Here is a 16,647-nt window from a genome sequence, read left to right as displayed (position 1 = left end):
GAGAAGCAGGCTCCCTGAATGGAGCCCAATGCAGGACCAATCCCAGATCCCAGGATCACGCTCTGCACTAAAGGCAGAAGCTCAACCACTGAGCCACCCAGGCATCCTGCTCAATGTTCAAACAAAGCCTTTAATGCAAAGTTTCTCACAGTGCCCTTAGTATCTCAGAACTTTTTTTTTTACCAAACTCCTAAGCCAAAAACAAAACCACCAACCTAAAACTAAAGAGTCTAAGTATAAGTAGCTGGATCCAACTTGACAGGATTTGTTCTGAAGATGCCCAACAGATGGCGTTGTTCCCTTGAAAATTTAAACTATCTGGTCAATGCCCTGGGTGAGTTAGCTATAGCCAAGTGCCCAGTTTCAATAGGTAAACTGCCTAACTTGATTTTAACTGGTTTCTAATATTCTATTTTAATTATTTCTGTCTTCCCAGACCAAAATCACAAAGGGGAGAAGGTATGAAGAAGGAAAAAAAACCATATAAAGTATCAACTTAAATTTTTTAGTTTCAGACTTAACTTCTATATGTAAGATCATGCTAGCCAGAAACTGAATTAAAAAGCCAAATCCATATCACAGGCATTCCTTGAGCAAAGACTGCACAACACAAACTTGTGTATTTTCAGTCTAGTTTCACTGAATAAGGTAATATTTTAAATTCAATTTGCCAACATATAATACACACTTTCTTTTTTAAGATTTTTTTTGAGAAAGCGAAAGAGCCCATACACACACACACACACACACACACACACACACACACACACGAGCAGGGGTCGGGGAAGGGGCAGAAGGCGAGGGAGAAGCAGGCTCCCCGTTGAGCAGGGAGCCCCATAGGATCCTGTCCAGGGACTCTGGGATCATGACCTGAGCAGAAAGCAGGTGCTTAACCACTTAACCAACTAAGCCACCTAGGGGCCCCAAGAACTTTTTTTTTTTTTAACTATTTGGTTTTATACCAGTTCTTTGCTGCCTAACTTTCTCAGAGCCCATAGCCAACAGATAACTAATGCATAAATATTAGACACCCAGCAGAAGGAATAGAACTGTGGATGTTAACTTCTACAGATGGTTCTCAAGCACCTTCTTTTAACTCTGACCAGCTGCAAGCAAACTCCCCATATATATGCTGCAAAATCTGTGGAGAACTTTCCTTCAGATTAAGTAGAGCTATCTGAATGCAAATTGTGGTTTTCAATGTCATGCCTGTGGATATTTTAATAGCATATCCAAACGGCTGGTCTTTTACCTCAACTATTTCTATATAATATTTTAAGAGACTTGAGTGAATGTTTTATTTTGTGAAGCAATGAATTGTAATAAGAACAATCAAAGCTTCAGGGAACCTGGATGGCTCTGCCATTGAGCATCTGCCTTTGGCTCAGGCCCTGATCCCAGGATCTGGAATCAAGTCCTGCATCGGGCTTCTTGTGGGAAGCCTTCTTCTCCCTCTGCCTATGTCTCTGCCTCTCACTCTGTGTCTCTAATGAATAAATCAATAAAATCTTAAAAAAAAAAAAAAAAAAGAATAATCAGTTTCTTCCACTTGATCACAAAGTTAAACTATGCTAAATACTATTTAAAAAGATATTCTAGGGATCCCTGGGTGGCGCAGCGGTTTGGCGCCTGCCTTTGGCCCAGGGCGCGATCCTGGAGACCTGGGATCGAATCCCACATCGGGCTTCCGGTGCATGGAGCCTGCTTCTCCCTCTGCCTGTGTCTCTGCCTCTCTCTCTCTCTCCCTGTGTGACTATCATAAATAAATAAAAATTTAAAAAAAAAAAAGATATTCTAAGAAACAGAGTGGCAAGGGTAGATCTGAGAAGATGGCTAAGGAAAATGTTTGTGGCCTAACTACTTTTTATTAAGTGAGAGAGAAAAAGAACTCCCCAGGTATATGCTGTGGCGAGACAAATAATGTAAATTAAAAGATTCAAAATGGTGCTAACAGTATACTTCACCTACTTATATCCAACATCTCACTGAAAACAAATTTTTCAAATAGTCTTCAATTCTGACCTAAATTCTTATCTCTGAGCGTGATCATTAATTTTAGCATCTATAGTTTAGGATTAAAAAAAAAAACAACTATGTTGAAAAGATGGGACATACCACAATAGATACCAACCTAAATTAAATACTTCATAAACTTGAAAAATGCAAATTTAGCACCCTTCTTGCAGTTTCCCAGTTATGAAAAAGAAATCTTCATTAATATGATGAAATGCTATATTTAATATATCTACCAAGATGCTCACAAAGAAACACCATCGTTTTCTGTGGTCTTTCAAGTGATCCATGGCATATAGCCACCTTTCAACTATTTTTTTTTCCTTTCAACTATTTTTTATCAAAGATAGGAATTTTTTTTTTAATTTTTTATTTATTTATGATAGGAATACAGTGAGAGAGAGGCAGAGACACAGGCAGAGGGAGAAGCAGGCTCCATGCACCGGGAGCCTGACGTGGGATTCAATCCCAGATCTCCAGGATCGCGCCCTGGGCCAAAGGCAGGCGCCAAACCGCTGCGCCACCCAGGGATCCCAAAGATAGGAATTATTAAATATGCAGTACTACAATATATGGATCTCCCTAAACTATCATTCTACTAATGTTTAACCTCTTTCCATACCAAACCTTTAACTTAACTTCTCACAAAGAAAAAAAAACAAAAAACAAAACCTGGATGTTTTCTCGTATCTTCTCTACTATTTTGCTGTTAAGGTGTATTCAGTCAGACTTACCTAACAAGTTGGAATTCAATTCTTACTCAATTTAGGGGCATTTTCATTTCTTCTAAATAACTGCCAGGTAAAAATGTAAATTTCAGAAAATAAAGGCCAGCACGCAGTGAACACAGTGCCACATATCAAGAGGAAAACTTGGGATGGACAGCAAATTTGAGAAATCATACTATAACCAAGTAAAGGCGCAAACTTTCATCATATTACAAGTATGAATCTTTGAATCAAAACTGTCATGATTCTTTTCTATTTTAAAAATGATATAAATTCTACTTAAATACAAAAGTAGAGATGTATCCATCACCCAGCTTCAAAAATATTCAATCCAAAATTGTTCTTGTTTTATCTATGCTCCCTCTCCTTCATATTATTTTGAAGCTAATCCCTATTGTATTCATAAATGTTTTGGTATGTAGCTCTAAAAGATAAAGACCTGAAAGATTATATAACAAAACCAAAAATAACATTAAATGCCTAAAAATTGGTAGTCCCTTAATATCAATATTGAATTCAAATTCTCTCAAAAACCACACTTAAGTTTGTTTAATTCAAACAATCCTAATTCACAATCCAAATCATATATTATGATTATTTGATGTTTCTTAAGTCTCTTTTAATTTATAGGTCTTCATCTTTTTTCCCCTCTCCTGCAATTTATTTATTGAAGAACCAGCTCACCTCTTGTAATTTATACAACCTAGATATTGTTGACCACATACCCACAGCATTTACTATAATGCCTCTGTCTCCTGGATATCCTGAAACTGACAGTTGGATCTACTGGCATGATTAAATACAGGTTGAACTTTTTTCCCCAAAAACTACTCACAAAGATGGGGTTTTCTTCCACCAAGAGGCAACGCTCAATGTTGGATCTAGTTGTTCTTTAAAAAAAAAAAAAAAAGGTTTTATTTATCTGATAGAGCAAGAGAGAGCGTGCACGCACATGCCCAAAGAGGAAGAGTGGCAGGTGGAGGGAGAAGCAGGTTCCCCACAGAGTAGAGAGCCTGATGCGGAGCTGGAACCCAGGACTCCCGGGATCATGACCTGAGCTGAAGGCAGATGCTTAACCAACTGACCCACCCAGGTGCCCCTGAATCTAGTCGTTTTAAATCATTCCTTCTTCACTTACGAAGTGAAACAAAAAGCAGGGGTGCCTGGGTCACTCAGTGGGTTGTGTCTGACTCTCGATTTCAACTCAGGTCATAATCACAGGGTCGTGGGATCCAGCCCCAGGTCTGTACTCAGCAGGGAGTCAGCTTAAGATTCTCTATCATATATCTCCTTCTGTCATCTGTCTCCCCCCCGCCCCATAACACTCTCTAAAAATAAAATAAATCTTTAAACTAAATTTAAAAACAAAACAAAAAGCAAGGGTGCCTGGCTGGCTCAATCAGTGGAGCATGCAACCCTTGGTTTGAGGTCCTGAGTTCAAACCCCATGCTGGATGCAGAGATTACTTTTTTAAAAATTTAAAAAACAATAATCCAAAACATATCTTATTATTTGATTACCCAGTGGTGGGTATTCCTTCTATCTTGATTCCTTCTATCTCATTAGCTTCTTTCCCTTTATTTACCAGTTTTTAAAAGAATTCATAGCATTTCAAAGTGACCAATAAACTTGTTAAACTATCATTATGATATCATATTTTCTTTTTTGAGAGAGGAGAAAGGAGGGGCAGAGGGGAAGGGGAGAGAGAATCTTAAGCAGGGCTCAATCTCAAAACCCTCATATCATGACTTGAGCCAAAATCAAGAGCTGAATGCTTTACCAACTGAACCACCCAGGCACCCTTATGTAATATAATTTGTGTTTTGAACCACTGCAGTTATTTTTACTTATACTCAAAAGTGTCCTATTTTGCCAGTGTAACTTCTTCAGTTAGCTCCCAAGTCCTTCTGACACAACCTTTAGTAGTATCTGATAAAATCCTTGCTATGATAGACAAGATGTTCTAGGCTCTTCTCATACATTTCCTGCCCCAGACCTAGAATCATCCATTTCTCTAAAGAGTCTGATTCCTTTTGGTGGGGAATGGTATTCCACACCAGTCTAGATGCTAGGGACCTTTCTGCTCATTTTAAATATAAAACTATCTCCTTATCAACCAAATGATTATTAGCCAGATATCCTCAATGTCACTCCTCTGATACATGGAAGAAAAATTCCACATCTACAAAGAATATTTGTCTTAGGGCACCTGGGTTGCTCAGTGGTTGAGTGTCTGCCTTTGGCTCAGGTCGTGACCTCGGGGTCCTGGGGTTGAGTCCCACAATCGGCTCCTCCTGGGGAGCCTGCTTCTCCCTCTGCCAATGTCTCTGCCTGTTTCTCATGAATGAATAAATAAAATCTTAAAAAAATCTATTTGTCTTAGAAACTTAAAATTCTACTTTCTCGGGACACCTGGGTGGCTCAGCAGTTGAGTGTCTGCCTTTGGCTCAGGGCAGGATCGCCGGATCCAGGATGGAGCTCCGCATCAGTCTCCCTGTGGGGAGAGCCTGCTTCTCCCTCTGCCTGTCTCTGCCTCTTTTCTCTCTGTGTCTCTCATGAATAAATAAATCTTAAAAAAAAAATTCTACTTTGTCCTGAAATTCTTAAGATTTCTCATTCTTGTAACTTATGCTATTGAGCAAAAACTTTCCTATTACTTCCACTATTCCCCTATCCCAAATTCCTTTCCTTTCCCCTAAGAAGCAGCCTGGGTCATTTTCCTGATTGGCAGAATTTACATATACAGTTGATCCTTGAATAACGTAAGTTTGAACTGTGCAGGTACACTTGTACAGATTTTTTTTTCAATAAATATACTGGATTCGTGACAATTTGAAAAAAACTTGAAGAACTATAGAGCCTAGAAATTTTGAAAAAATAAGAAAAAGTTAGCTCTATCATGAATACATAAAATATATGTTGATATTAGTTTATTTTACCATTTACTACCATAAAATATACACAAACCTATTATAAAAGGTCAAATTTATCAAAACTTACACACTTAGCGACTATATATGGTGCCATTTGCAGTTGAGGGAATGTAAACAAAGATGCAGTATTAAACAACTGCTTAAAATTAACTGTAGTATATACTGTACTACTGCAATAATTTTGTAGCCACTTCCTATTGCTATTGCAGGGAGATCAAGAGTATCCCAGTGCTCCCTTAAAACACCTCTTGAGCAGTTTGTCTCCCCAGTAAATTGTGTATCACAGTAAAAAGTATCTCTCCCAATTCTCACTATTAGCAGTTAAGTTTTTGGAGAGTCAAAAGTTATATGGAGATTTTTAACTGGGGGGGAGGGGGTGTCAGGTTGTTGATATTCCTAACATTCCCCCACACACTGTTCAGGGATCAACTGTAATTAAAAATTCTAAGGATGGGGCACCTGGGTGGCATGAATGCTTAACAGTATCTTGGTTTCAACTAGATTGTGATCTCAAGGTCATGAGATTGGGCCCTAAATCTAGCTCTGTGCTCCATGTGGAGTCTGCCTGGGATTCTCTCTCTCTGCCTCTACCTCTCCTGCTCATCTCTCTCTCAAATAAATAAAATCTTTAATAAAAAAAAAAAATTTTAAGCGGGGGGGGCCTCGGTGGCTCAGTTGGTTAAACATCTGCCTTTGGCTCTGGTCATGATCCCAGGGTCCTGGGATAGAGCCCCACACACAGGCTCCCTGCTGGGCAAGGAGTCTGCTCCTGTGTCTCTCTCTGCCCCTCCCCCTGCTTGTGCTCTCTTTCTTGATCACTCCCTCTCTCTCAAATAAATAAATAAAAATTTTAAAAATGACTTAAAAATTTTAAGGACAAAGGTTAACAAAGAGGATGCATTTAGCTTAATCAACCCCTTTAAATAACTGTTTTTGAAAGATCCTCTTTTCTTGAATGTTAAGATAAACATAGATCACTCACAGATAGCAAATAGCAATCTCTCAACTATTCCTAACAAAAACTATCCATACCATATAAGCTTAGAGAGCTAATAAATAATAATAAATAAATAATAAAATAATAATAAAATAAAAATAAAAAACTGGAGAGTTGGGGGAGGGTGATTAAAGCAAAAGGCCTACTTTGACTTATAAATGAAGAGATCATTTCTCCCTTCAATAAAATTTCCAACAGAGCTAAAATATTTCATCATATCCCACTATTCTCCAACGCATACCAGGCACAGCCCAAGCTGTGCAGCCTATCTGCAGAAGACATTTGGGTTCAACAGCTGTACACAGGTTACATAAAGGGAAACCAAATCAGAGGACATTATATTAAGGAATCTTCACACATGCTAGTGGATTTTATCCAACCCAGTGATACTCAAAAATGGGAATCTGTCCCTTAGAAGACATTTGGCAATATCTAGAGACCGTTTAGGTAGCCAGAACTACGAGTGGGGGTTGGGGATGAGTGCTACTGACATTTATCTAGTGGGTAGTGGCCAGGAGTGCTCTTAAGCCTCCTATAATACACAGGTCAGCTAGGAATTTATCTGTTCTAAAACATCACTAGTGCCAAGATTGAGAGAATGTGATCAAACTGAATCCATGCTCTGAAGGGGAAAAATTTTAAAACCATTGCTCACATTCTATGCATAAGCAACTACCATTTCTTTATAAAATATTTATATTCTCAAAAACAAAGATGAGTAGAACAATTTTCCAATGAATTGTTCAGATAGTTACATTTTACAAAGTAAAAACATTTTTTATAAAGATCTATATGCATCTGGTTTGTTTCACCTTATAATCATCTACCTGTGAAACTTGGTTTTATCTTCATATTTACCTAACTTCTGTACCATTATTCTTTTCGCCCAAGTATCTAATTTCTCTTCATAAAACAGGAGCATCATGATGTCAATTCTCTGAGATTATGGTTATTATCAGTATTGCTTGTAACCATATGTTGTTAGTATTGACTGCTGAATAACTTTGGTGAAAAGAATTTCCCAATTTCTAAATTTAATCTCCATTTCTAAAAAAAAAAAAATTTTTTTTAAAGATTTATTTGGGGAGGAGGAGAGGGAGATTCTCAAGCAGACTCCCTGCCCCATGCAGAGCACAGAGCCCCACAGAGCCCCATGCAGGACTGGATCCCAGGACTGCACAGAGGATTTAAAAATTTAATAGCACAGAGCCCCATGCAGGACTGGATCCCAGGACTGAGCTCATGACCCGAGCTGAAACCAAGAGTCAGATGTTCAACCAAGCTGCCCAGGTGCCCTAAAATTTCTGGTTTTGACCCCATCACAATCCCTCTGTGTGTTGCTTCTGCTAAATATGTCAACCCTTCTTGCCTGTCCAACTTCCAAGTCATTTTCTCAGAGGGCAGTGAACCAAAATGATATGAAGCAAAACTTTTTCTGCGTTTTCTCAGTCTTGTTATGTTTGAACTTTAAGTTATAGACGTAGCTTGGTATATCAAAAAACAAAGGTTATGACAGTACTTTTTTTTTTTTTTAATTTTATTTATTTATTTATGATAGTCACAGAGAGAGAGAGAGAGAGGCAGAGACATAGGCAGAGGGAGAAGCAGGCTCCATGCACCGGGAGCCCGACGTGGGATTCGATCCCGGGTCTCCAGGATCGCGCCCTGGGCCAAAGGCAGGCGCCAAACGGCTGCGCCACCCAGGGATCCCGAGGTTATGACAGTACTTAAGTTTAAACAGAAAGATGTTGTGGCACCTGAGTGGCTCAGTCAGATAAGCTCAGGATCCCAGGGTCTTGGAATCAAGCCTCACATCAGGCTCCCTGCTCAGCAGGGATCCTGTTTGTCCCTCTCCCTCTCCCCTCCACTTCTGCAAGCTTTCTCTCAATTAAATAAACTTTTAATAAACAAATAAATAAATAGAAAAATATTAGCCAATAATCCAAACTCTGCCTGTCATCAACTGGTGTGTGGTATATTCTTTTGTAAACAACAAACAAGCCTTAACAATAATGTTTAACCTTAATCCAATCAAGCTTAACTTGCAGTTTGCAGGAAACAGCAAAAAAGGAATAAGTAGCACTATAAGGAAATAATGAGATAAATTCAGAAGGTGGGACATTCTATAAAGAAATAATCAGACAAGTGCAAAATGCAGAGCATTCTATAAAACTAGTAACATGTTCTTTAAAACTGTGACAGACACACACACACACACACACAGAGACCAAACTAAATTAAAAGAAACTGAAGAGACATAACATATAAAACATGTGAACCTTTATTGGATTTTGGTTCATATAAAAGCTATGACATTTCGGGAACAACTTGGACATGTGAATATATGATTAGATACTAGATGACACTTGGGAATTACTTTTCATTATTTAAATTTTTAAATCTTTTTATTTTTTAAATTTCAATTCCAGGATAGTTCACATATCCTGTCAGTTACATTACTCAGTGCTCAAGGTTAAGTGTACTCTCAATCCCCTTCACTTATTTCACTGATTCCCACCACCACCAGCTAGGAATTACTTTTTAAATTTTCTTAGAAAAAACAGAGTTATATAGGAGAACATATTTATTCTTAGCAAATACATGAAATATTTAGTGGAAGCATCATGACTGGCTTTCAAGTGATTCAGCAAATATATGCGTATTTTGGCGCTTTCTTCATAGACATTAGTACACTTAAAAAACGTTTTGTCTAGGTAATGGGTTGTCAGTATTCCTTGTGTTTTTTCACTTTTACATGCATGAAATTTTCTTAATAAAAAGTTGAGAAGATCTTTTTTTCAAATAGACTCTGAGAGAGTTACTTATCTTTTAAGATTTTATCCATTTATTCATGAGAGACATAGAAAGGCAGAGACACAGGCAGAGGGAGAAGCAGGCTCCCTGTGGGAAGCCTGATGCAGGATTCCATCCCAGGATCCAGGATCACAAACCAAGCCAAAGGCAGAGGTCCAACCACTGAGCCACTCAGGTGCCCCAAAAGTTGAGAAGATCAGATGAATAAGGTCTGAGGATCTAATGTAAAACATGGTGACTATGATTGAAAACACTATCATATACTTGAAATTTGCTCAAAGTAGAACTAAAATGTTCTCACACAAAAAATTAAATGTGAGGTGATGTGTTCATTAACTACATGGAGGGAATCCTTTCACAAAGTACATGAAATCACCATAATGTACACTTTAAATATCTTACATTTTATTTGTCAGTTATATGTTAATAAAGCTGAAATTTTTAAAAAGAGAAAAAAGTGGTAAAACCAACCTATTCATATTTTGGTTGTGATATTTGCATTACCATATCCTGCCATTATCTTTTTGTCATTTACTAAAACTGGTAGCCCCACTGATTGAATTTTCTGTTAATTTGTTCTTATTTCCAGGAGCAATTTTCATATAGACTGTATACACACACTTCTTAAGATGTACATGATACCTAAATAATGTTAGAAGACATGAATCTAATAAGATGGATTATACAGGATTTCAAGGAGGTACTCTAAGAGGAGATGAACTTTGCCATCTTCCATTAATTCAATCCATTATTTGACATCTTGGTAACCTATCTGGTTTCTGTATTTTATAGCAGTAATTATACTGACAACACAATTTTTGTGTACTTGGTAGGCTTTGCTCAACACTGCAACTCACACAGGTCTATCAGAATTCCCATAGCCTTTTAAGTCTTTGGCATTCATCTTTCCATCCATAATACTGGTATGGCAGACACACCTTCCTAGAGAAGTGAATTGTATCTTAAGGGCTGGTAAATATGGTGGTCTATACTTCAGTCCTAGCTAGTCAGTAAAAGTCTACATATTGAAAAGCAATATATAAAGAGAATCTTTACAAACAACCTGTTATTTAAAAGCAACAGAAAGAATCCAGCAGATACACCTGTCAGTCTACATTTGAGGTACTTAATGGCAGCAAATGTTTACCTATCCTCATCTCAAATAGTAATAGAAAACATGTTTTCTACCAAGACTCTCCAGGTTTAGCTCTTGAAGCTTTGAATTCCTTTAATTTGGTTCTTTCATAAACATAAATACCAGGAATGAAGAATTCAGAATTTAACATTTTTAATCCACTGCTAGTACACAACCCGCCCATAAATCAAGATTAAAAAAAAAAATTTGGAACATGAAAAGTATTTTAGAAAACAAAGAAAAGGGCAGCCCGGGTGGCTCAGCGGTTTGGCGCCTGCCTTCGGCCCAGGGTGTGATCCTGGAAACCCAGGATCGAGTCCCACATAGGGCTCCCTGTGTGGAGGATGTTTAAAGAGATTCAGAGGCTTCTCCCTCTGCCTGTGTCTGTGCCTCTCTCTCTCTCTCTCTCTCTGTCTCTCTCATGAATAAATAAAGAAAATCTTAAAAAAAAAAAAAATCTTAAAAAAAAAGAAAACAGGGATCCCTGGATGGCGCAGCGGTTTGGCGCCTGCCTTTGGCCCAGGGCGCGGTCCTGGAGACCCGGGATCGAATCCCACATCGGGCTCCCAGTGCATGGAGCCTGCTTCTCCCTCTGCCTGTGTCTCTGCCTCTCTCTCTATCTCCCTGTGACTATCATAAATAAATAAAAATTAAAAAAAAAAAATTTAAGAATACACTCTTATTCCAACATGAAAAATAAACAATCCTCAAAAAATCTTTAAAAAAAATAAATCTTTAAAAAAAAAAAACAGAAAACATTTAAGAATACACTCTTATTCCAACATGAAAAATAAACAATCCTCAAAACTACTGGCATTTGATTTCAAATTAATTCTATTTTGACTTTAAAAAAAAAAAAACACCTGTAAGAAGCTTTTATTTTCCCAGTCTTTTCGTGACCTATTTTGTCCCTTACAGAATATAACAGTTGTAAAATCTATATATAATATTCACAACCTGTTCTTAAATAGTGTTAATAATCTATTACTCCCAAATGCAAAATATTTTCAAGTTACCAGAGAGCAACTCTATCAAGAAGCACCTGGATACAAGTTATGTGCTCTTTACTAAAAACCATTAAAATAAAAAGTAAGTTCCCTATTTTTAAAGAGTTAAATATTCAGGATTCTCTTTCCAAAGAAAAGCTTTTCTTCACTAACAGTTGTTATGTTACCTAAATTCTAAATCTATTCCATCGATTTCATTTTTTGCCAAATATCAGTAATATGTTAGCCCTTTTCTCCTCCTGACTTATATGTAAAAATGGGTTTCTGTGGATATGGGTTTATTTTTTTTTTCTCCTAAATTTGAAGCTTTCTAAATTGTTTTTTTTAATTTTATGATAGTCACAGAGAGAGAGGCAGAGAGAGACAGGCAGAGGAAGAAGCAGGCTCCATGCACCGGGAACCCGACGTGGGACCCGATCCCGGGTCTCCAGGATCGCGCCCTGGGCCAAAGGCAGGCGCCAAACTGCTGCGCCACCCAGGGATCCCTGGATATGGGTTTAATATTACAAACCAGAATGCCTAAGAATCAAAATCTTATTACACTGATATGACAAAGACACGAATCAGCTCTAGGGTTTGTAATTTAAATCAGCAATCCTCACCCTCAACAAAAAGACATATACGTACAATAAAGACTGAAACATTACCTGGAATGTATTTTATTTTACCATGATACTGCCAGACATTATTATATAATTTACACTCATCATCTCAACGAATTCTCACAGTTGTATGTAATAAGTACTACATTTTACAAATGAGATTTAAAAGGATGTTTAAAGAGATTCAGTAACTTGACCAAGGTTATAGTTAGTAAAGAACTGTAATCCAGAGCCAAGATTCAAATCGACCTTTTTCTCTAGAATTCTTCCCCAAGCCACTGCCTCTTCCATTATTAACTTCAACTAACATTTTGTAAATTCTTCAGAGGTTCCTAAATGGAGGCAGATTAGGATGATCTCAAAAGTAGACGCATAGGACACACCAAGTCATTCCCAAATTTTTTGGTCTTGAGACCCCTTTACATTCTTAAAATTACTGAGGAACTCAGAGAGTTTTTATTTATATGGATTACATCTTTTGATATTTACCATATTAGACATTAAAACAAAAGTATTTATCAAGAGATCCCTGGGTGGCGCAGCAGTTTGGCGCCTGCCTTTGGCCCAGGGCGCGATCCTGGAGACCCGGGATCGAATCCCATGTTGGGCTCCCAGTGCATGGAGCCTGCTTCTCCCTCTGCCTGTGTCTCTGCCTCTCTCTCTCTGTGTGTGTGTGTGACTATCATAAATAAATTAAAAAAAAAAAGTATTTATCAATACAATTAACAATGAGCCATCAAGCTGACATAAATAACACTTTCAATTAAAAATTACTATTTTTCCCAAAAAGAGTAACTTTTTTTTTTTTTTACATTTTTGCCTAAATTTAAGGTCTAGCTTAATAGAAGGCAGCTGGATTCTCATAGTGCTTATGCATTCAGTCTGTTCCTGTAGACTATCTGGCCTCACAGCAGGAAAAAGGAAAAGTATTCAAAAACCTTTTCAGACAGCTGTGTATATTGACACAATACTAAAATTCGACAAATGGTAGTTTCTTTTTTTTTTTTTTTTTTAAAGGTTTTTTTATTTATTCATGGGAGACACAGAGAGAGGTAGAGACATAGAGGGAGAAGCAGGCTCCTCACAGGGATCTCGATGTGGGACTCGATCCTTAAACTGGGATCATGCCCTGAGCCAAAGGCAGATGCTCAACCACTGAGCCACCCAGGCGTCCCCAAATGGTAGTTTCTTATCTGAATCCCTATCAATGAACTTTTCATATTTTATTACATTAAAATCCACTAGTGTACCTTGCATTCTGAAAGGATATTTACTTATGATGATTGTGAAATATCAGCATTGGTAGCTTGGAAAATATAGATTTACTGCAATGCCCATCCTCCAAATGTTGACATATTTCACTACAAATATAAATATAGAAAATATTTAAACTGTCAAACCTGAGATGTCAACTTTTGACAAATTCTAATTTTCACTCTCAAATTTTTATCATTGGTATCAAATACTGTCAATTGTTTCCTCAAAATAACATGCTCACCTCGTTGTCAAGAAAATATAAGCCCAACCTTAAAGTGTGAAAAACTGTAGTTTGTCAGTTCTTTCAAGTGAAAATGCTGTTCCATGAAACAAGCAGCTCATAACTCAATCTCACAAGCACTTTTCCTTATGAGAAGGACCGTACCTCCTTAGTCAGCAAAGTACTTTATGCATCCTTCCTATTCGATCAAAGACTTAAAAAAACTTAAAAAACCATGTACCCAAGGGTTGAGATTTAATAAAAATCATTTCTACTGTTTCATCAAGGCCATTTTCACACGGTGTTTCGTGTAACTGCCTTGCTTTGTGCTAACGGACCACCAGTTTTACTCAGCTTTGCTTTTGGACCATCAGTGCAAATGTCACTGGAAGAAAGATAGTGTCTTAGTATTTTCTACTTTGAAAATAGTTATGACCTCTCAGGTCCCCTGGAAGGCTCTGAATGATCCCCAAAGGTCAGTGGGTCACCTTTTCCTAGATTATATCACTGGTTCAAGGTTGGGGTGGAAACGAACAAAATCCTGTTCATCCCAAGAGTCTTCATCTTCTTAGTTCCTTTAGTTTGAGATACATCACCAACGTGACCGGTGTGTCATAACCGTAGTATAAGGGGAAGGAAATCAAGGATGTAATTTGCCATGAAATTGTTTTAAGATTGTATTTTGAGCACTTTTACGCTAAATCAACAGTTCTTTATGTGGCAGTTAAAATTTAGAGAAGATAGCACCACACACACCCTCCCCTTCCCACCTGAAAAGACTTGAGGACGAAGCCCCTAAAACAGCACTTTCAGCAACCTCCAAGGTACTTTTTAGCTATCCCGAACTTAAAGATCTTGAGAACGAGTTCGAATTCAGAGTCCAACTCCCGGTCCCAAGAACACATCATGGTCTGGAAATTCAATGTTGTTCACCAAGGAGCAGCCCTTGGTGCAGCTCATCATCTGCCCCGCTATTTCCCCTCCAACTAGATGGGAAAACTCCTTTGAAAGTAAAACTCCATTTCTGCAGGGTTTTGAACTGCAGTGGGAGGTGTCTAGAATGTAGGAGGCTGAGCTACAACCCGCAACAAAGTGGTGGTTCTGAGATGGTAAAATTGTCTTCCAGTGTGCATCTCAAAGAGGAGATGGGGCCAACTGACTTCCAAGCCTCTTCCCATCTCTTTTTCTGGGCTAAGAAGGCCCAAGACAAGTGAGCTGAGCTATGTCCACAGTTAGGAACAGCGTGGAGGAATCCCGCGTCTGGCGGGAGAGGAAAACAGGGTCAGTGGCAGAAAGGAGGGAAGGCAGGTGGATCAACGACATCACTCCTCTCCAGGAGGTGCTGAGAATCTAGACAAAATAGTCCCTGGGAGGAACATGGCGCCCACCGCGGCAGGATATAATCAGCCGAAAGAAAGGTTTTCCGCCCCATTCCATTTTACAAATCACGGCGCCAACGCAGAGAAATTTTAGGGCCAAGGGAGGAGACTTGGTAAACTAACTGCAGCGCACTACGGCTTGGGATGTACTACTGGACCGAGCGGAGATTACGTAACACAAGGGAGCGGCACAGCGACCCCTCATTTTCCTCCTCGCGCCCGAACAGCGCCCCAGTCCTAGGGAGGTGGGAGGGCGCGGCGGGAGAAGCGAGCGCTCCCCCCGGGACGTCACCTCTGCGCGGCCTCGCCCCCCGCCCGCCGACTCGCAGCCGCCCGCCCCCGCCCCTTTCCCCGCGGGCCACCGCCCGCCGCCCGCCCACTCCTCCGAGACGCCTCGCGCCCGGCGTGCGTGTGGACGTCGGTGTGTGCGGGGCCGTGGGGCGCGAGTGCGCGCGCGCGCGCCGCGGAGGACGCCGGGGGGCGGGGGCGGGCGGCAGGCAGGCAGGCAGGGTCCGCCCGGCCCAGACCGTCGCGCGGCTCCCGAGCTCCCGCGGCTCCGGGGGCGCACGCGCTCGCGAGCCGCGCCCCATGCCCGCCGCCGCCCGGGCCGCGCTGCACTCGCGGGGAGCAGGGGCGCGCGCCACCGGGCCCCTGCCCCCACCCCTCGCGCCCCCGCCCCATCCCCCTCTCATTGTCTCGCCTCCGAGCGCCTCGCCGAGCGAAAAGATAACGGAACCCCCGGGAGAAGGGGGTGGGGAGAAAGAAGGCTCGCCCGCTCGCTTACTCACCTCCCGTGGTCGTCGCCGCCGGTAGTCTGACCCGAGGAAGGCGCCGTCGCCTTAAAGGGACCTCGCACCCGGCGCCGGGAGAAGGGGGTGGGAGCAGGGGAGGGGACGGGGGCTTGGGGAGACGGCTGAGAGGGAACCGTGGAGAGCGCGTCTCCCCGCGGGGGAAAGGAAACCTCCCTCGGGTTCCAGTGATTTGGGGTGGATTTTTTTCCCGAGGGGGGCGGGGGGGGCCCCGAGGGAGGGGGTGGGGGGGCCAAGGAATGCGGCTCCGTGTACGGGAGCTGGCGCGGGGGAGAGAGACGCCGACTCCCCCCACCGACCCTCTCGCTCCGCGGAGGGATACGTCTCGTCACTTCCGCCCTCCCCCTCTCGTGGCCTCTCAATTGGCTGCGGCGTGTGACACGTCATGGGCTCATCCTAACCCCTGCCCGGGCTTCTTTTCCAGTCAAGTTTGTCTGGACCTGCAAATAAATAAATAAATAAATAAAAACATTTAAGAAAAATGAAATAAGAATAATTAGCTTCAGAAGCAACATCTAAATCTTGATGAGAAAAATGGAATTTCCAAAGAAAATACTGCCCAATTCACTTGCCTGGACTTTCCAAAGAAATTTTGGGCACCTCCTCACTTTCCACTCAAGTCTTGTACCTAACCAAGAGAACCTCATGCCACAGTCCAGGTAGTGAGACCCAATGGCACCAACAACTGTCCTTGGAACAAAGGCAGCAGAATGGCACATACTCTTCATCAGGAGGCATTTGGCCAAGTAGCCT

The 16,647-nt window shown here is 40.6% G+C and overlaps 1 protein-coding gene across 7 annotated transcripts in view; it reads right to left on the bottom strand.

Moving 5' to 3' along the window:
* Positions 1 to 16,302, bottom strand: part of POGZ (pogo transposable element derived with ZNF domain) — a 47,270-nt gene extending 30,968 nt beyond the window's left edge. For 4 of the 7 annotated variants that reach the window (XM_041755874.1, XM_041755875.1, XM_041755880.1 and 1 more), the window contains exon 1: positions 15,874 to 16,301. The gene's annotated coding sequence lies outside the window, so the exon portion shown is untranslated. Of the gene's footprint in view, positions 1 to 15,873 lie in introns of all 7 variants that reach the window. The other 3 variants (XM_041755876.1, XM_041755878.1, XM_041755877.1) reach the window with 2 other exon arrangements.
* Positions 16,303 to 16,647: the final 345 nt, after the last annotated feature.

This window comes from Vulpes lagopus, chromosome 5, assembly GCF_018345385.1.
Source record: "Vulpes lagopus strain Blue_001 chromosome 5, ASM1834538v1, whole genome shotgun sequence".
Taxonomy (NCBI): Eukaryota; Metazoa; Chordata; class Mammalia; order Carnivora; family Canidae; genus Vulpes; species Vulpes lagopus.
This window is presented reverse-complemented; position numbering and strand designations above follow the sequence as displayed.